The sequence below is a fragment of the Bactrocera latifrons genome, unplaced genomic scaffold (genome assembly GCF_001853355.1).
Source record: "Bactrocera latifrons isolate USDA-ARS-PBARC rearing strain unplaced genomic scaffold, ASM185335v1 scaffold_225, whole genome shotgun sequence".
NCBI lineage: Eukaryota > Metazoa > Arthropoda > Insecta > Diptera > Tephritidae > Bactrocera > Bactrocera latifrons.
In genome coordinates, this window is record NW_017535797.1 from 112,668 (window position 1) to 135,126 (window position 22,459).

Sequence of the window (22,459 nt, forward strand, 5' to 3'; positions counted from 1 at the left end):
TTTTTTTATTTATTTATAGTAAAAAATCCCATTGTACGTTACAAACAAAGATTTCGGGATCCCGAAAAGAAAAGCAATTCTTGTTGATATTTACACCAAAAACACCCATTGTATGCAACACATTTTCGTCAATTTCCATAATGATGTTATGGCTTGACTTCGCTTAAACGGAATGTTGACAGACTAGACCGGCTGTTGGTTAGTCGCGCATTTAGCCTCGAGCATTTTGGCTAGGTGCCAAATATTCACAAAATATTTCTGGTCTTATGCCGCGCGTATTTTAATATTTATCAACTTGTTGTTGTTGTACGCGTTTTCGCATTCAAATTTCAAAACAATTTATTATAGCCAAATGCGTACAAAAACAAAAAAAAAAAAAAAAGCGCAAAATGTTGTTGCGAGTGAAATTTCGCTGAGTTTGCAATAGTTTGTGCGTGGTTGCATATATCTGTGTGTGTGTATATTTACAATATGTCTGTGCGTATACAATATTTGACTAATAAAAATTTTATTCACTTTTGTTGTTTTTTCTTTGCATATTTTGTTATTATTATGACTTTTATTTGTTGCTCCACTTGGCTGCTGCATTTTGTGCATTGTTGTTTTGGTTTTTCTCCTTTTTGAAGTTGTGCAAGTTTTTTGCCAATGCATTTGCCTGCTACACATGAAATTGTTTGTGTATTGCCAGCAGAACTGGGTCAATTTATGGGAGTTCTGCGAAGGCGTTATATTTATAATTGCAAAAATATTTATGTGATTTAATAAGTTGCAGTGGGTGTTTCGCAAATGACACTTTTCGATATTCAATTTCGATTTGATTTATTATGAGAAATTTAACTGGCAGAAGAATTGTTATGTGTTGGGAGCTGATTTTTATTGATCATTAAAGGGGTATATTTTTTTAGAAATTAATAAATTTNGCTTAGTTGTAACCTTTTTGCAAAAAAACTACGTTTTTTGGAACAATAATCCCAAAAATGTTCCACAGTCTTATTTAATTTACTTTTTTTTAACTCAGAAATGTTTTGAATCCGATTTTACTCGACCAAAAACTCCGACATCGAATTAAAGTGAGATTTATTGTCAGCCTTATCAGGTTAATTAAATTAAACCGGCGGCCTACCAGAGTAAAACACAGTTTTCTTTTTTTGGCAAAAGTCGTTTTCTTATTCAACATTGCTCCCTTCAACTTTTCGTTATCACTTTTGTAGAACAAGTCAAAAAAGGCCACAGTTTCGGCGATCACTTCTTCATTCGATGAAAATTTCTCCCCAGCGTCCATTCTTCTGAGATTTGATAACAGGAAATAGTCGTTGGGAGCCAGATCTGGAGAATACTGTCGGTGCGGAAGCAATGCGAATCCCAATTAATGCATTTTTGCCATTGTTTTCACTGACTTGTGACACGATGCACGAGTCTTCAAATGCGGCCGTTTTTCGGCTATTTCGATCTTCAAACGGCCCGATAATGCTATGTAAAAGTCGATGTTAATGTTCCTTTCCTTCTAAAGCTAGTCAATAAAAGTATGTCCACTGTTTCGTTTTCCACGCTTTGGAGCAGTGACCGGTTCGCTCCAACCTGCTCATGCGGACTGGCTCCTTGGGGAGTATCGTGGTGGTTGTGGTTAAAACCCTAATACGGTAAGAACTGACTTTGTCAATTGCATGTGGAGTTGCACTGCAACCGGGTGCCGGACCGAAAGCACGACAGAGATTTTAGATCGCCCTCGAACCCTACCAAGGTGGGTAGGGTGTTTATTCCACACTTTCAATTCGTTAACGGATTAATTTGAGCCGCTGTGCTTTTGAGCCCCTTGGGATAAGGCTGTCGTCAACATTTACCCACGTTAAACACACCAGACTTTTTTTTATCCACCATTTCCAATAGAAAAAGTTGCTTCACTCAAAATGATGTAATTCATACCCTAATGCTCTGAAAACTGTTAAATTTACACATGCGCTTTTTGAAGGTTAAGCTTTATCATGTGGATTTATTTCTAGTAGCGCCATCTATGTGTCAGGCCGAGGAGTTTTCAATTGACCTGTTATAAAAACCCCTCCACAATTCAGTAAACTTTGAGCGCAAGCATTCATCGCATTAGCTCTACTTAACAATTATTTTATCTTCCAGAATCTAAACAGACTATAAAAACAAGTTGAAAATGCCAGTCACAGAGTTTCCTGAACGCCTTTATTTTAGCACTGATCGTATCCCATCGGGAACAATGGATAACAAATGCTATTTCGCTATGCTACACCACTCTTCGCAATCTCGTTCAATATCTCGTTGCCCACGATGGCTTTGAGATCTGTTATCCAGTAGAATTGAAGTGAAATTCCTTGTTCATGCGACACTTTCGACTAATGACCTGTTTTCCATGACACTTCAATAAGCGAAAAGATGTTGGAGCTTTAAGCATAGCTTAAAAGTCTGCCCCACATGAACTCCGTTCTCTGTTTTCGAACTTCCTAGTTTAAGTGGAAGTTCAATAAGCGTATTGAGCCGCTGCAGACTTTCCATAAGCTTTCGGTAGGTTAATTTTCGTATGCCTTAACGTAAACAAAGCTTCTATAAGAGAGACTCGAATTTCTATATCTACAAAATACGACTTAAGCTTCAAAAGAGACATATTTAATTTTCACAATAGGTTCGTGTGAAATAACATTTTGAGTGTTTTAAGTTTTGGTAAAGTTCTAAGTGCCAGCGAAGTTATGGCGCCTGTATGTCGAGATGAGCTTAGAATGTCCCGTGACATTGACTGTCTCGAACTGGCAAATCTGGAGAAACGAAATTGCAAAAACCTTTAAAGAAGGCAAAGCTGATCGTTCAATACTCCGTGAGACCAAAATGTTTTTCGCTTCTCAAATTACAAAACATACTTAAAACAAAGGGCTTTATTAGATCAGTAAGCTAAGCATCTGGAGATTGCACTGTTAAAACAATGACATCGTCACCGAACTGCATTTATAGGTGGTTGGGTGTGAGTGAGGTGATATGAGATAATGAAATAATGGTTTTAAGGGAACTTAAGAAATCGTATAGACATTCTATGAAATGTGTTCTTGTCCCAACGTAATTCGACAAAGTTCTTGAATCACAGCTGATTAAAAGTAATTAAAAGGAAAAAGTAAAGATTCCGAATTCTACCAAATATTTTTGTACTTTCACCCATAAAAAATCGTAATCAAGATTGCTATGTGTAAATCAACTTCCCCGATCGACTTGCGGGAATCCCTCTTCAGCCAACATAAACTTCTTTCCTCACACACTCATGCTGCGAAAACAAGCAAAGTCACCGAGATGACTAATATTTACTTACCTTGTATCTTCACCATCTGTAGTCTATATATCAATCGAAGTAAACGCAAAAGAAAATTCAGCGCGATGCAACATTATCGAAGCAATCAACAACTTTAACAGTTACCGCAGCACGAACACGAATGCGAACGCGAACGCGACAAACGAAAACAAACAGTAGAAACTGCAAGTAATAATAAATATTTTACTGAAACAAAACGCAACCATAACAATAACAATTTGTCGTCGTCGTCGGCGTCGTCAGCGATAGGCGGACTAGGACAGGGATGTTGTGATAATTTGTGATGTGTTGACGGGAAGCGATTTTCTCTTTTGTCAATGCATTTTCGTTTTATTACTCTTATTTTGTGCAAGCAGATAGTGCACATAGATTGTGGGAGAATTGTTGGGAGAGTGGTAAAACGTTTCCGTGAGTACGGCTGGTCGTCGCACGCGTGAATCAGAAAATATTATGTGCTCCGCAAATGAAAATATATTTTTGTTTCTTTGTTTTTATTTATTTTTTTTTTTAATTTTTTAATTTCTTTTTTGTTTTTAATATGTGTAGCAGAAAAATCAGCAGCATCTGAACCGTGTGGCGGTCGTGTCGGCGGCACAGTGTCGATGATGTTTATATGCGTTGTTGGCGTTGACGATGGGGCTATTGTGCCGCCGCGCCGGCCTGAAAAAAAAAAGAAATAATGTGCGGGTTTGTTGTTGATTAAATTCACGCCACACGTAAACGCAATTATTATTTTTTCTACTATTGCTAAGCGCCGGAGACGCCTAAAATCTGCGAGAAAATGTGAAATGACAAAAATTTGTTGAAATGCGAAATTTCGAACTGCTGAAAATAAATTTCTAAAATCTCAGTAGCAGAGAAAAATATATACTATATGTACATATTTATATATGTTATATATGTGTGTACATACATATATTTGTAAAAATAGCTGAAAAGAAAACCCAGGGGTTATAAAAAAAAAATACAAAAATATAGGAAATGCCATAAAATAATAATTAAATAAAAAAAGAGAAAAATAATAAATAACAAAAAAATAAGCAATATTTATATTAATAATTTTTTAATTTTATTTTTTCATTTGTTCCTGAACAAATTCCTTTGAACAAAAATTACGACAGGTGACAAGGCTTTTTCAAAAATATATATGTATACTACATACATATGTGCATACTTATGTAAATACACAAGATTTTTTAAAAGCTTTTTATTCTTATAATTTTTTAAATTTCAAATTTGAAACAGTTGCCAACATTTTCGAATTGTTCCAATGACATATGGCAACATTATCCAAAAAATATTTTCGTTTATACGTTTTCAAAGCTCTTCAGTTTGTTGTATTATCTATTAAGAGTTAATATTGTAATAATTTGGTGGCAACACTTTTCGAAACATATTTTTAACTTCTAGTTTTTAAACCTCTTCAGTTTTATGATTGTATTAATTTTTTAATCTCATAAATTTTTATTAAATTGCAAATTTGAAACAGGTGGCAACATTTTTCGAAACATATTTTTAACTTCTCGTTTAAAACGACTTCACTTCAGTTTGATGATTGTATTAATTTTTTATCGCATACAATCGCAGGTGGCAACATTTTTCTAAAAAAAATTTTAACTTTTAGTTTTTAAAACTCTTCAGTTTGATGATTCTATTACATTTTCGATGGCATAAATTTTGATCAAATAACAAATTTGAAAAAAAGGTGGCAACATTTATTACACATCGTAAAACCTTTTTGTTAAATTAAATATTAAAAAAATGTGACAAAAATAATAAAAAAAATGTTTGACTAAAATTAAACAAATTAATTTTTATATTAAGTAAAGTAAATTAATTTGTTTGCGTAACCAGCATTAAGGAAATAGTAACTTTACTTAAATAGTTAAAACAAATTAAATAAATCTAGCAAGAAAATTAATAAAAATAAATAGTTATTAAATTTTTGCAAATATTTCTTAAACAAAATGGGTCATTAAAAATAACTGTACAATATTACAAAAAAAAAAATTCCGAATTAAAACTAACTAAATTTATATTTTATTTAATATTTTTTTATAGCTAAATCGTTGTAAGGAAATTTACCTAAAATATTAAAAACTTAAGAAATTATTGTTTCTTTCTTGTATTTTGATGCTTCTCCTAAACATACTCTCTCAAAATAATCTCTTAAATGCGCTCACACACGTTTCCACCAAATTAAAGCTCTGTTTTATTAACTGCATGTTAAATTCTCTCTCTATTTATTTTACTTGCGCTCTCTTTGTTATCGCGCTTGTGCTTTGGGGGGCTTTGTTGGGCGTCCATTACTGTCGCATACATTAGTTGCGCTTTTGATTCGCTTCATTGTGGTGCTCCAGCTTGTTGGTCGCGCATCAATACGATTTATACCGCTCATACGATTGAGACGCCACGAGTAGACGGTCTGAACATGCAGTGCTTTTCCATAACGCGGTGTTCGGTGCTGCTTTTTTCTCGTCTCGCATCTAACGACGTGTTGTTGTGCTTGTGAAAGTATAAAAATTTAATTTGATTAAGTTTTAGCGATTTCTACGAGCAAAAAGTGAAAAGTGCCTGCATTTAGTGTAAGTACAATAAAAACTACAGTGTTTTTGCTTACAAAATCGTAGGCCGCGTCAAGTGTTTTATTTTCCAAGCCACCGAAACAGGTTTTGCAACATGTGTTTGTGTGTTAACAAATAAAATAAGAAAAAATCAAATAAAACGAAATGAAACCAAACTACTAAATGTTTATTAAAAGCAAAGAAGCAATATAATTTTAAAAGTGCGCCACATATGCCGGCCATATGTTGAAAAGTTTTGATTTTTTTCGAAGTGTTTGCAGCTTTTAGAATTATAAAATTTGTCGCCGAAAAGCCAACAGCTGTGGCGCCTGTGACTGCCGTCTGTTTTCACTATAAAAGAAATATTGCAACTTTTTGCAAAACACCGAATACAATCGATGTGCAGTGAATTATTGCAAGAGGTCAGTGTCAAAGTTTGTTTACAAAAAAAAAAAAAAAAAAAAAAAAAAAAAAAAAAAAAAAAAAAAAAAAAAAAAAAAAAAAAAAAAAAAAAAAAAAAAATTTTAAATCCCTTAAAAAATCACATTATTCATACATACACAAACATTATATAATAATTAATTTTTAACAGCCACTCAGTGTCTAAGTTTATTTACAAAAAATAAATCCCCGTTTTAATATTTCCTGATATATGTATATTTCATGAATAATTTATTTTTAAAAGCCTTTTTTTATTTGATTTTACTCTCACCCTTGATAACCTCGTGTACTTTTTCAACTCCACCAGCAATTAAAATATTGTAATTAAGCTCATTTTCAAATGTGCCGTTATTGAAATTCTTTAATTCTTTTTGTGACGAAAAAAAAAAATATTAAAAAATAAAAATAAAATGCCAGTGTATATACTGTCTCTTATACACATCTAGATGTGTATAAAAAAAAACTATTCAACTATTATTTTTAAGTAAGGTCTTTTTTAAATAGCTAGGACAGTTTTTTCCTCAGTATACAAAAATAAATGATCATTTTTGGCGACTAACACATTTTACCTTAACCTAAATATAATTTTCAACTTACCTTCAACTAAATATATAAGTTTTCTAATTCGAAATATGTATATATGTATCTATATATGTACATATTTATGAACCTTGCCACTCTTATATGTATGAAATGATCTTTTTAGTCTCGGTACACGCCATTTAATGCCTCGTTAGTTTGTTTATAAACAAATTATTGGGTAAATTTTCAATTGTTGAAAATTACTTGAGGTGAAAATTTATTTACATACCTACCAGCGCTAACATACGCTTGCTGTTTATTATTATTAATATTTAAAGAAAATGTTATTAGAATCAAAGTAGAACATGTATAAAATATATTAAATAGCTTGAGTGAACTGACATTTCTCGATTTTCTAAACAACATTTGGTATGATCAACTCTTTTTCGCTCTCTGCTTTATAACCACCAACTCTCTTTTAGTGGTGCAATTGTACAAAAATATTTTTTTAAGCTACAATGAAACAGGCAAATATATTATAATTGAAAAAATAAGTCATCGATTTATGATGCATATAAGGCGAGAAGAATTACATTTTCCCATGCTTCTTCAGTTCACTTTCAGTGTTTTTAAGAAATTTTTCGCTTATTTAAGTATCCTATTTAAAACTTTTTCCTTTATTGATATGTTCTCAAGTTTAGCAGAGTAAGTATGAGAACCTTTAGTAGTCATCGCAGCGGAAAGGTCTAAAATTTATATTATTACTCATAGAGTCATAGTTGAGAGAGTTGGCTGCAACTTCCAACAGTATACCGGACATGTGAAAATACGTAGTACTAGTAGCATTTATCGGGCGACCAAGTCAGCTGTGATCTTCAGAAGTATTGAATATACAAGTATAACCTGGAAGATTGGAGAATCTTGTATACAAGATATGTATGTATCTGGTCTGACAAGAGTTTTGGTTCTATTGAATTGACCACCATAGTGTTTCAAAAGTAGAAGTGATTCTCTTTAAGTTGTCATTAGATTTGATAATGATGATGAGATTTCTGAAGTTCAGTTTCATTAAAAAAAGTTACTCATTCCAAAAGCAGCGTTACTCGCTCACAAATCATGGAACTAAATAATCTCCACATTAATTGTATTAATTAATTGGCCAGTCGTAGTGACGTCGCTGAAAAACTTGGCAAGGAAACTTCTGAGCTTGTAAGGAATTCTCATCTCCCCATTATCAGACTAGGGTGGCTGAGAGTTTGTTGCCATTTTGAGTGATTGTGGTGAACTGTAACATTTCCTCTAGCTCGGACTGTATCTTAAGTGGTCAAATAAGCTGCTTAACCTAAGAACCATACTGCTGGCATCGGTTATTAGAGCTGGGCTTGCAGCCCCAGGATTTACCAGCTAATCGATTGCACACCATTAGTGCTTTATCCGTAATAGATCAACATGCTGGTTCTACCGCAGGGGGAATTCAGTGTGAAACCAAGACATTTGACCGTGTTATTCATCTATATCTTTCTACCCCCAAGGGTTAGATTCCTGAGGCTGGGCAGGGACCTATGTACATCTCGTGAACGGGCGATAGTTGTCTTCGAGGGGTTGATATTCAACTCAGGCCCACTGCACCACCGTTTAGTCAGGTTGAAGCCCTTTTCTACTATCGTCAAGAGTAGGACCGAAATTGGAGCTCGAAGGTACACGATCGCCTTAACAACCGATTTTATTTTGTAAAATTATTTCGAAACCTATGGAACTTAAGTATATGTATGCATTTAATTTTAGAAAATATTCGCAACGACTGCCAGCCCACATGAAATTCCAACATAAATGCATATTTACACATTACAACAACAATATTTCTTGGTTGTGCTGTTATTTCGCTTTTACAGCTCATTTAATTTGGCTGCGGTAATTTTGTCTACCGCCGATTTGCTTGGCCAATTTCGTGTACCGTATGTCATATCAACAAATTTCCAGTTATTTCATTTCGCTGTTGTTGTTGTTTCCGTCTACATTTTGGTTAACAAGATTTCGGTATTAGTTTAATGTTAGGTTTTGTATGTTGCTGTTTTTGTTGTTGTTATTAACTTTTCACTTTTATTTTTGTTATATTATTACATATACATATTTATATGAATATGTACGTATGTATGTGTGTGCGTCTACAAACTTTTTTTTTTATTGTTGTATCCAGCCGGCGCGTCAAACTTTCGCTCTTCATTGACCCACTTTTATATTTTAGCTACCAAATTTTGATATTTCTTTGCTGTTGTTGTGGTTTTACATACACTTTTTTCGTCGGTTATCATTTAACTGTAATTTTCTGCTTTGCTCGGCTGCTCGCTTTGCATACATTGTTTTGTTTTCTGTTGTTTTTGTTACTATTATTTTATTTATTTGTCATTGTTGTTGTTGTCTATCTACCTTTCAGATTTTTATAGCGGTTCTGCTGTGGCGTTTACATGAAAATTAAAAAGAAATGAAAGAAAACATGATTTCATCACTCTTGTACTTCTCTAACATGCATTACATTGGTACTCACACATACACCTACAACGGTTACGCGACGCGTTGTGCCGTTGATTCTGCGTTGATTTACTTTTAATGGTTTTAATCCGCCAAAATAGGCTTTCTTTTCATACCTGCTTTACAATATGAATATTAGTGTGTGTGTGTTAAAGTGTTAAAGTGTATGCATAAGAGTATGTGTGTGTGTGTGAAGCGCGTCAATTCACTTTTCAGTTTGACAGCCGCAGCTGCAGAAACTTTTTAATATCTTCAACCACGTGCTAGCGCTTGAAACTTTTTCTCCATTTCCGCAATTTTCACAATATTTTTTTTTTTTTTTTTGATAAAAATCGCCAAGGAATATTAATTCTTACTTAAAAAAAAATTGATTATTTAATTTACTTTTGTTTAATCAAAATAAAATTGATTACACAGTACAACAGCTAATCTGGGTGGTGAGAAATTCCAAGTCAGGGTGATGGTACTGGCGTTCGTATGTGTTAGTTTTTTTATGACATTTTAAATTTTTTCCTTATCTTGATGTTTTTTTGCTTAGTTGTAACCTTTTTGCAAAAAAACTACGTTTTTTGGAACAATAATCCCAAAAATGTTCCACAGTCTTATTTAATTTACTTTTTTTTAACTCAGAAATGTTTTGAATCCGATTTTACTCGACCAAAAACTCCGACATCGAATTAAAGTGAGATTTATTGTCAGCCTTATCAGGTTAATTAAATTAAACCGGCGGCCTACCAGAGTAAAACACAGTTTTCTTTTTTTGGCAAAAGTCGTTTTCTTATTCAACATTGCTCCCTTCAACTTTTCGTTATCACTTTTGTAGAACAAGTCAAAAAAGGCCACAGTTTCGGCGATCACTTCTTCATTCGATGAAAATTTCTCCCCAGCGTCCATTCTTCTGAGATTTGATAACAGGAAATAGTCGTTGGGAGCCAGATCTGGAGAATACTGTCGGTGCGGAAGCAATGCGAATCCCAATTAATGCATTTTTGCCATTGTTTTCACTGACTTGTGACACGATGCACGAGTCTTCAAATGCGGCCGTTTTTCGGCTATTTCGATCTTCAAACGGCCCGATAATGCTATGTAAAAGTCGATGTTAATGTTCCTTTCCTTCTAAAGCTAGTCAATAAAAGTATGTCCACTGTTTCGTTTTCCACGCTTTGGAGCAGTGACCGGTTCGCTCCAACCTGCTCATGCGGACTGGCTCCTTGGGGAGTATCGTGGTGGTTGTGGTTAAAACCCTAATACGGTAAGAACTGACTTTGTCAATTGCATGTGGAGTTGCACTGCAACCGGGTGCCGGACCGAAAGCACGACAGAGATTTTAGATCGCCCTCGAACCCTACCAAGGTGGGTAGGGTGTTTATTCCACACTTTCAATTCGTTAACGGATTAATTTGAGCCGCTGTGCTTTTGAGCCCCTTGGGATAAGGCTGTCGTCAACATTTACCCACGTTAAACACACCAGACTTTTTTTTATCCACCATTTCCAATAGAAAAAGTTGCTTCACTCAAAATGATGTAATTCATACCCTAATGCTCTGAAAACTGTTAAATTTACACATGCGCTTTTTGAAGGTTAAGCTTTATCATGTGGATTTATTTCTAGTAGCGCCATCTATGTGTCAGGCCGAGGAGTTTTCAATTGACCTGTTATAAAAACCCCTCCACAATTCAGTAAACTTTGAGCGCAAGCATTCATCGCATTAGCTCTACTTAACAATTATTTTATCTTCCAGAATCTAAACAGACTATAAAAACAAGTTGAAAATGCCAGTCACAGAGTTTCCTGAACGCCTTTATTTTAGCACTGATCGTATCCCATCGGGAACAATGGATAACAAATGCTATTTCGCTATGCTACACCACTCTTCGCAATCTCGTTCAATATCTCGTTGCCCACGATGGCTTTGAGATCTGTTATCCAGTAGAATTGAAGTGAAATTCCTTGTTCATGCGACACTTTCGACTAATGACCTGTTTTCCATGACACTTCAATAAGCGAAAAGATGTTGGAGCTTTAAGCATAGCTTAAAAGTCTGCCCCACATGAACTCCGTTCTCTGTTTTCGAACTTCCTAGTTTAAGTGGAAGTTCAATAAGCGTATTGAGCCGCTGCAGACTTTCCATAAGCTTTCGGTAGGTTAATTTTCGTATGCCTTAACGTAAACAAAGCTTCTATAAGAGAGACTCGAATTTCTATATCTACAAAATACGACTTAAGCTTCAAAAGAGACATATTTAATTTTCACAATAGGTTCGTGTGAAATAACATTTTGAGTGTTTTAAGTTTTGGTAAAGTTCTAAGTGCCAGCGAAGTTATGGCGCCTGTATGTCGAGATGAGCTTAGAATGTCCCGTGACATTGACTGTCTCGAACTGGCAAATCTGGAGAAACGAAATTGCAAAAACCTTTAAAGAAGGCAAAGCTGATCGTTCAATACTCCGTGAGACCAAAATGTTTTTCGCTTCTCAAATTACAAAACATACTTAAAACAAAGGGCTTTATTAGATCAGTAAGCTAAGCATCTGGAGATTGCACTGTTAAAACAATGACATCGTCACCGAACTGCATTTATAGGTGGTTGGGTGTGAGTGAGGTGATATGAGATAATGAAATAATGGTTTTAAGGGAACTTAAGAAATCGTATAGACATTCTATGAAATGTGTTCTTGTCCCAACGTAATTCGACAAAGTTCTTGAATCACAGCTGATTAAAAGTAATTAAAAGGAAAAAGTAAAGATTCCGAATTCTACCAAATATTTTTGTACTTTCACCCATAAAAAATCGTAATCAAGATTGCTATGTGTAAATCAACTTCCCCGATCGACTTGCGGGAATCCCTCTTCAGCCAACATAAACTTCTTTCCTCACACACTCATGCTGCGAAAACAAGCAAAGTCACCGAGATGACTAATATTTACTTACCTTGTATCTTCACCATCTGTAGTCTATATATCAATCGAAGTAAACGCAAAAGAAAATTCAGCGCGATGCAACATTATCGAAGCAATCAACAACTTTAACAGTTACCGCAGCACGAACACGAATGCGAACGCGAACGCGACAAACGAAAACAAACAGTAGAAACTGCAAGTAATAATAAATATTTTACTGAAACAAAACGCAACCATAACAATAACAATTTGTCGTCGTCGTCGGCGTCGTCAGCGATAGGCGGACTAGGACAGGGATGTTGTGATAATTTGTGATGTGTTGACGGGAAGCGATTTTCTCTTTTGTCAATGCATTTTCGTTTTATTACTCTTATTTTGTGCAAGCAGATAGTGCACATAGATTGTGGGAGAATTGTTGGGAGAGTGGTAAAACGTTTCCGTGAGTACGGCTGGTCGTCGCACGCGTGAATCAGAAAATATTATGTGCTCCGCAAATGAAAATATATTTTTGTTTCTTTGTTTTTATTTATTTTTTTTTTTAATTTTTTAATTTCTTTTTTGTTTTTAATATGTGTAGCAGAAAAATCAGCAGCATCTGAACCGTGTGGCGGTCGTGTCGGCGGCACAGTGTCGATGATGTTTATATGCGTTGTTGGCGTTGACGATGGGGCTATTGTGCCGCCGCGCCGGCCTGAAAAAAAAAAGAAATAATGTGCGGGTTTGTTGTTGATTAAATTCACGCCACACGTAAACGCAATTATTATTTTTTCTACTATTGCTAAGCGCCGGAGACGCCTAAAATCTGCGAGAAAATGTGAAATGACAAAAATTTGTTGAAATGCGAAATTTCGAACTGCTGAAAATAAATTTCTAAAATCTCAGTAGCAGAGAAAAATATATACTATATGTACATATTTATATATGTTATATATGTGTGTACATACATATATTTGTAAAAATAGCTGAAAAGAAAACCCAGGGGTTATAAAAAAAAAATACAAAAATATAGGAAATGCCATAAAATAATAATTAAATAAAAAAAGAGAAAAATAATAAATAACAAAAAAATAAGCAATATTTATATTAATAATTTTTTAATTTTATTTTTTCATTTGTTCCTGAACAAATTCCTTTGAACAAAAATTACGACAGGTGACAAGGCTTTTTCAAAAATATATATGTATACTACATACATATGTGCATACTTATGTAAATACACAAGATTTTTTAAAAGCTTTTTATTCTTATAATTTTTTAAATTTCAAATTTGAAACAGTTGCCAACATTTTCGAATTGTTCCAATGACATATGGCAACATTATCCAAAAAATATTTTCGTTTATACGTTTTCAAAGCTCTTCAGTTTGTTGTATTATCTATTAAGAGTTAATATTGTAATAATTTGGTGGCAACACTTTTCGAAACATATTTTTAACTTCTAGTTTTTAAACCTCTTCAGTTTTATGATTGTATTAATTTTTTAATCTCATAAATTTTTATTAAATTGCAAATTTGAAACAGGTGGCAACATTTTTCGAAACATATTTTTAACTTCTCGTTTAAAACGACTTCACTTCAGTTTGATGATTGTATTAATTTTTTATCGCATACAATCGCAGGTGGCAACATTTTTCTAAAAAAAATTTTAACTTTTAGTTTTTAAAACTCTTCAGTTTGATGATTCTATTACATTTTCGATGGCATAAATTTTGATCAAATAACAAATTTGAAAAAAAGGTGGCAACATTTATTACACATCGTAAAACCTTTTTGTTAAATTAAATATTAAAAAAATGTGACAAAAATAATAAAAAAAATGTTTGACTAAAATTAAACAAATTAATTTTTATATTAAGTAAAGTAAATTAATTTGTTTGCGTAACCAGCATTAAGGAAATAGTAACTTTACTTAAATAGTTAAAACAAATTAAATAAATCTAGCAAGAAAATTAATAAAAATAAATAGTTATTAAATTTTTGCAAATATTTCTTAAACAAAATGGGTCATTAAAAATAACTGTACAATATTACAAAAAAAAAAATTCCGAATTAAAACTAACTAAATTTATATTTTATTTAATATTTTTTTATAGCTAAATCGTTGTAAGGAAATTTACCTAAAATATTAAAAACTTAAGAAATTATTGTTTCTTTCTTGTATTTTGATGCTTCTCCTAAACATACTCTCTCAAAATAATCTCTTAAATGCGCTCACACACGTTTCCACCAAATTAAAGCTCTGTTTTATTAACTGCATGTTAAATTCTCTCTCTATTTATTTTACTTGCGCTCTCTTTGTTATCGCGCTTGTGCTTTGGGGGGCTTTGTTGGGCGTCCATTACTGTCGCATACATTAGTTGCGCTTTTGATTCGCTTCATTGTGGTGCTCCAGCTTGTTGGTCGCGCATCAATACGATTTATACCGCTCATACGATTGAGACGCCACGAGTAGACGGTCTGAACATGCAGTGCTTTTCCATAACGCGGTGTTCGGTGCTGCTTTTTTCTCGTCTCGCATCTAACGACGTGTTGTTGTGCTTGTGAAAGTATAAAAATTTAATTTGATTAAGTTTTAGCGATTTCTACGAGCAAAAAGTGAAAAGTGCCTGCATTTAGTGTAAGTACAATAAAAACTACAGTGTTTTTGCTTACAAAATCGTAGGCCGCGTCAAGTGTTTTATTTTCCAAGCCACCGAAACAGGTTTTGCAACATGTGTTTGTGTGTTAACAAATAAAATAAGAAAAAATCAAATAAAACGAAATGAAACCAAACTACTAAATGTTTATTAAAAGCAAAGAAGCAATATAATTTTAAAAGTGCGCCACATATGCCGGCCATATGTTGAAAAGTTTTGATTTTTTTCGAAGTGTTTGCAGCTTTTAGAATTATAAAATTTGTCGCCGAAAAGCCAACAGCTGTGGCGCCTGTGACTGCCGTCTGTTTTCACTATAAAAGAAATATTGCAACTTTTTGCAAAACACCGAATACAATCGATGTGCAGTGAATTATTGCAAGAGGTCAGTGTCAAAGTTTGTTTACAAAAAAAAAAAAAAAAAAAAAAAAAAAAAAAAAAAAAAAAAAAAAAAAAAAAAAAAAAAAAAAAAAAAAAAAAAAAAATTTTAAATCCCTTAAAAAATCACATTATTCATACATACACAAACATTATATAATAATTAATTTTTAACAGCCACTCAGTGTCTAAGTTTATTTACAAAAAATAAATCCCCGTTTTAATATTTCCTGATATATGTATATTTCATGAATAATTTATTTTTAAAAGCCTTTTTTTATTTGATTTTACTCTCACCCTTGATAACCTCGTGTACTTTTTCAACTCCACCAGCAATTAAAATATTGTAATTAAGCTCATTTTCAAATGTGCCGTTATTGAAATTCTTTAATTCTTTTTGTGACGAAAAAAAAAAATATTAAAAAATAAAAATAAAATGCCAGTGTATATATTTCTAGTCATATTATGTCTAGTCAAGTCATAGCAACTCTTTATAATATTATTAATGCATATTAAGGTGGTAGAAGCTGCTTGCTTCTAAAAATATTTAAAAATTTTTTAAACAAAACTGCTTACTGACGCAACAAATCATATTTGACATGTGTCAGTAATAGTTTGACGTTTGGAATGTAATAATGTAAACATTATACTGGTAAATCTATCTACTGAGTAACATATTGAAATATTTCCAATATGTATGTAAATTAATCGTGTAATTTGTGAAGTTAAAGTTTTTTTTTTATTAATATTTGAAATTAAAATATACTAGAAATATACGAAAATTAAGAACTAATAATTTAAGGGCTTATCTTTACTATTTACGTATTTGCTCGTGAATTTTTGTGATAAAATAAATGTATACAAATTATGTGAATAGTTTTGGCCGAAAAAAGTGCCTGGCGGCGAGATGTATTTTCGTCTTAAAATTATCAAAAATCCAAAATATAAAAATATCTAATACTATAGATGAATACAAGTAATGATCGAGAGATTATTATTAAAAATTTTGGGTTTTTCAAAAAATGTCGTTTTCCCACGAAAAAGTGATTTTTGTAAAAAATTCAAACTTTAGAATGGTTTAAAATCGAAATTATTTTAAAAAATGGCATTATCTGACAAATATTGTGTATCTAAGAGGTCTATAAGGTGTTTTGAAATTATCAAGTGAACTAGTGCAGTCTTTTCGCAGACATTTTTCTATCGCTTCTAGTGTTTCGAAAAAACGCGTTTAAAGTTTTGGGAATTCATTACACTAACTTAAAATAATCTTACAAATATATACGCTGAAGTCTACGAAACTATTGCCGGATCAACTTCAAATTATCGGACAGTCTTTTCAAATATATTAAAATTCGATACAGTCATAGCTAAAATCGAACAGGTTTTGAAAATTCACTAATGAATATAACCCTTAAAGGTGTCATATGTCATAGCTGTCATACGTTCTTTCGATCACTCCTTTCAACCAACTGTAGAAATTAAAGATATCATCTCGTAGCAGAAACAATCTTATATAGAATCTTATAGTTATTTTGTTTCCCAAATAAACGTGATTGATTCCATTTGTTCAAGAATTTTTTATCGGTTGCGAGATCCTGTTCAGACTCCCAAATTAGATAAATATACTGCGCCTTAAGGTCTACTATGCCCAACCAAACTCCTACCTAACTCACAAACCTATGTGATATTCGATAATATTAATATTAAAGACGCACAAATTTTGTGAATTTTTATAAACTAACTATAAATGAAAAAGCACGAAAAGAAAAAAAGAAACAAATAAGTAAAATGCTGACGCTTCGATTGTCCAATGACTAAGTAGCCATAATTAAGTGAATAATTACTTTGACGAACGTGTTAAATATGCTTGATCCGTTGAAACTTATTTCTATATAAGTTGATAAAGTGATTCAGGAAAATCTCTCTCGCTGATCTAACATTTAGTGATTTAATTTATTTGATAGAAAAAAGTGATAGTTAGACTAGCCTAGTCTGCAATGTGAAGAAGAATCAAAGCAAGTTTTTGAGAGAATGTGACATGGATGTTTTAATATTGCACAAATTTACAGTGAAAGAGTGAGGTTATCATGGAATTTAATTTCAATTTCTAAGCATATACTGCGAAGTGACAAAAAAATAAAATATCGCATTAAATTAAGCTAGATACCAATCATCTGAAGGCTAAAGCACCAGAAAAGTGGGGGGAGAACTCATGCCGGGTCGATTTGTGTATGTATTTACAAGAAAAATATACCATTGAGAGATAATGGAAAAACCGGAAATATAACTTTAAATTAAGAATTTCATTAATCGTTGAAAGTCTCTCCAACGAGTGATCTCTTTCGAAATTGCCTACTTTTTAAAGAAAAGACACAGGAACTGGTGTGATATCACATGATTTTGGTAGCCAATCGACCGGCGCAATACGTAAAACTATCTGTTCACCGAAGTTTTCTTTCAATAAATTCCATAATTGATGCGATGTGCGAGAAGTGATCATAAATGTCACTTGTTGAAACCAAATGTCACCGAGATCACGAGCTTCAATTTTAGGCATGAAATAGTTGGTTATCTTGACGCGATTATGGTCGCCATTGACTGTTACGTTCTCACTGGCATAATTTTTAAAGAAATATGTACCGTTCATTTCACGGGTCCAGAGACCACACCAAACCATTGTTTTTCTAGATGTATTGGCAGCTCTTGAATCTCTTCGAAGAGCAATCGTTCCAAATGCGGCCATTTTACTTCTTTATATATCCATTAAGGCAGAAATAGGCCTTATCGCTGAGCAAAATTTGGATCGAAAGCCTCGGATCTTCTTGGAACTTTTCAAGAGCCCAAGAGCGAAGCAATGACGGTTGGCAAGGTCGAGCAGTCGTTAATCCGAGATCTGTCAAAACAGGCTTTTGAAAAAGTACCTTTACTTGGATTTACCTTTATATATTTTTTATAGTGTCCCAAAAGTTTCTTGTTGGCTTTTAAAAACTTCGTGGCAAACTTAATAATAGGTTGTCAAAAAAGTCTTGCGGTATGTTCGCTAGTTGGCGCTGAGAGCGCGTTGTTCTAGTTTTATTCGTCGCATCGGGTCATGCTATACCTTTTTGGAAAGCTCATTTCACGCGCTAACACGTGTTTGATTGAAATTTGTGCAGTTTATGGACCCGATACAGTTTCCATTTCCACCGCACAACGATCGTTTCAACGTTTTCGTTCTGGTGCAGGGGTGGTCGAAGATGCGCCACGTTCCGGAAGGACTGTCGTCGAAAATTGCGATAAAATCGCTGAATTGGTCGAAAGAGACCGGCATAGTAGCAGCCGTAGTATCGGTCAAGAGCTGGGCATGACATCAAAAAAAATTTTATGAACAATTGAAAATTCAATAAAAATACCGCAAAACTTTTTTGACAACCAATATATTCTGTTCATGGCATAAAAATCATGTATATCATTTTAAAATTTTTTTTTGGATAAATAAAAAGCGAACCACCATAATGTGCATATGACTACAATAATACATATTTACTTGCAAAACATAAATTACTAGAGATATGAATACATTCACCTGTGGCGTGCAAATTATGTGGCGCGAGCTCGTTAAATAACCTTTTGCCGCTCACTCAATCAAATGCCGCAACATACGTGCATACATATGTATCAATGTACATATTGTACATTAGATTGCATATTTAAATACACAAATATCGTCATGTGTATGTGTGTGTGCTTGTATGCAAATTTATTTTATTCAGTGATTTATGAACTTTCCACAGTTCGAACTGGTTAGTTTCGAGGGGGTTCATTGAGTTGAAATTGCCTGCCAACCTCGTCAACAGTTTTTATTTTCATTTTGACTCGTTTATCAATGGTTTTTATAATGACTATTTTCCGCTTTCATTTATTTTTTTTTATTTATTGGTGGTTTGCTCGTTTTGACAGTTGTGGTTATGAAGTTATGTATATATTTTCGTGTTATTGTTGTTTTAATGCTTTTCAAAAGTTAATAGCAACACTTCTGTTTTACATTTCAAAATTATTGCACTGTTAAAATATGATTTACGGTAATGGTTGATTAAAGCAAAAACATATTATGAATCACCTGCTTGTCGCTGCGGGTTTTTCACTCCTGAATCTATGCATTTACATATGTACATTTATTATTTTTTATGAAACTATGTTGTTGTGATTTCATGTACATATATCTTATATATTTTTGTTATGATTAAGCCCAAGCTTTGCCACAATGAACTTAACTCTATTTAGTCGCCAGTTTTTCCTTAGTTTCACACTGTTTTACTTACATATGTAAGTACCTAGGAAAGCAGCTTAATTCCCATCAGTGGGCTTTTGGAATCATTAGAGATAGGCTTTTGGCTTTAGATCAATGGCGTGAGATGAATCATTGTCATCGTGTAAAACCCATGACTTGTTCTTCCACAATTCCGGCTGTTTTCGACGGAGGTTCGCACGCAAACACCTCAAAACGTCCAAATAGAACTACTTATAGAACGTCTGTTTTTCCGGACCCAATTAATGATGCAACAAACCACGAATATCGAAAAACATTTGGAACATTAACTTGATTTTTGAGCGTCTTTGATGTGGTTTTTTTTTAGTTTCGGCTCATTTTTCCCCCTCTCAAGCTCATAAACCCTTGTCGCATCGATTGTTATAATGCTCTCCATTAATGTGGGATTGGAATTTGCACGATCAACCACGTCCAAAGAGATCTGTTTAAGATAGTCTTTCGAAAAATGCAAGAACTCTGTCATACCCAAAAAAAAAAAAAAAAAAAAGTTGTAAAATCTCAACATTGTAGACTCTCTTACGTTCATAGGTCTCAAGTGCTATGGGTTTCGAAGCAGACTTTTCCTGACATAAAAACTGTAATGTTTGGTATAAATTTAATGTATAAATGTAAACTATTTGAAGGAAAATTTTTATTATTTTCGTTTTTAAAATCTAAACCAATATCACCTTGTGACTTTGCTTGAAAAGGGAGTTTTTTTTTACCTATACTTTAACCATTAGTTCCCAAATTTAGTATTCGAACAGATTTTCGAACTTATCTTCACTGTGACTGAGTCAATTCTCATATCTTGGGACTACTTGACAAGCCAATTTCGTGATATGATGCGGTCACCAAAAGTTAATCGTCTTGCTGATGATGAAAAGGACGTCGTCAGATTGAGTTGGATGACCTATGGCATCGTTTTGATATAACCACCTGGTACTTCGACGATTTTCACTCTGCCAAACCATTTCAAATTGTAACTTGTTCTGCATATAAGGTAGTCTAAGAGTCTTGTCAGCATGGTTAGCAGTTTAAATATCTCTTGTGCCAAATCTGATCAAATTTGATTTATATTAAAATACGTAATTTTTTTCTACAGTCCGGGTCAAATTTGATTAGATGTTATTTCTAGCTCAAGATGTATTTAAATTGCTAACTATGCTGAAAAGACTCAAATTAATAAAATGTATGTAGATTTTCCATATACTTGTTATAAGCCTCGGCTCGAATGACCATCAGACCAGAAGCGCAATTCGCTATATCTTTGAAGGGTTTCGACTTGTATTTACATGTAAATTGAAGTCTCGTCAAGGGTAATGATGCCTTTGCTACATTTTAAAGCATCCTTATTGCGACCTCTACGAGACGTTGTTTTTGCGAATGATTTATGCTTATTGGTATGAGTCTAAGATTGACTCAAAATATTAACCAATTTGTGTTGAGTCGAAAGTCATCTCTCTACGAGGAAAGGCCAAACCAAAGTACACATTATTTCCGTCCTGCTATATGATGCAGAGGCATGGACGATGATAACATCTGATGAGTCAACGGTAGGAGTTTTCGAGAGAAAGATTCTGCGGAAGTTTTATGGTCCTTTGCGCATTGGTAATCCAGTGCTACATTTCTGATGCCAAAACGAAGATATTCAAGCTCTGTTTTTTTAATTTTTTCCATGCTATTGTTATTAACAGGGTGAGTTGGACAACTCGCTGAATGCTTTGTGTTTTCATAATCAAGTGTTCGTGATAAACTAGACTTCTCAAAACACTTCTGGAACATTTTCAACGTTTCTCTAGGTGTGACTCCATTAGAAAAACCAAATTTCAAGCCAACTCAATTTTTCATTTGTTTAAAATAATCGATATCTTTTTACCCCCACTAATCGCAAATAGGTTCATTTAACAGTAATGAAGTAAAGTAAAATTCACGAGTCAGTGGAGAATTACGCGTAAAAAAAATTATTATGAAATAAATCTTCACTCAAATAAATTAAGAATGAAGTACTTGAAGAATGTTTTTCGAATCATTTATCTCTAGTTTTTTTTTCAAAATGTGTCGCAAATCCTGCACATGTAAGAATTATGATCTTAACGATATTTCACCACTATTGGCATGTCATCCTAGATAAATTCACGCCACAACGTGTTGCAATGCCAAACGCACAAAGATTTCACAAATATTTGACATACTTTTCAAGAAAAGCTGCTTATACTTCAATTTATTAGTGAGTTTTCTACATTTAATGCTGTGGTGATGGGTATATTATGTACATAAATATGTACATATACTTGTATATACTTGGTATGTCTGTCACACATTTATCTGCATAAGCATATTTTCTCCACTAATTCCTTGGCAAATTTACACACTGTCGCTAGTACATATAAATAAACTCATTTATTGTCTAAATACTTACAGTAATTTCTATTTAAGTATTCAATGCGTCAACTCACGCGAGTTCGTTGGCTTACATTTCCATTTCTTCTTCCATTTAATGGCTGTGCACCACCAACGCGCTGCGTTGCGTCAACATCTCAACACAAGCGTTGGCGGCGACGGTGGCGGTGGCAGTCAAGCGCGTTGATGCTTAAGCAAACAAAAGTTTATTGTCAAAATACTTAAATGACAGTTTCGCATTATAGTTTAGTATTTATTCTGTTGCCGTTTTTATGTGCATATTTTCACAGCACTGCATTTGTAAGGGCATTTCACGCTTCATAATTTAGAGGACCAAAGAAGATATTTTTCTTTTCTTTTTTGTGGTTTCGTTCTAATTTTACTGCTAATTGGCGTTTAGTTGCGGGCATAAAAGAGAAATTAAAGAATATATAAAAGATACTAATGAAAAAAGTAGAAATTGGTGAAAAAAATTATAAAAAA

At 33.3% G+C, this 22,459-nt stretch overlaps 1 protein-coding gene across 4 annotated transcripts in view; it reads left to right on the forward strand.

The window, feature by feature from the left end:
* Nucleotides 1–22,459, forward strand: part of LOC108968692 (GTPase-activating protein CdGAPr) — a 204,431-nt gene that overhangs the window by 100,962 nt on the left and 81,010 nt on the right. Inside the window, exon 1 of one of the 4 annotated variants that reach the window (XM_018932865.1) lies at nucleotides 14,441–15,292. The exons of the other annotated variants lie outside the window; for them this stretch is intronic. The gene's annotated coding sequence lies outside the window, so the exon portion shown is untranslated. Of the gene's footprint in view, nucleotides 1–14,440; nucleotides 15,293–22,459 lie in introns of those variants that run through there. 4 annotated transcript variants of the gene reach the window in all.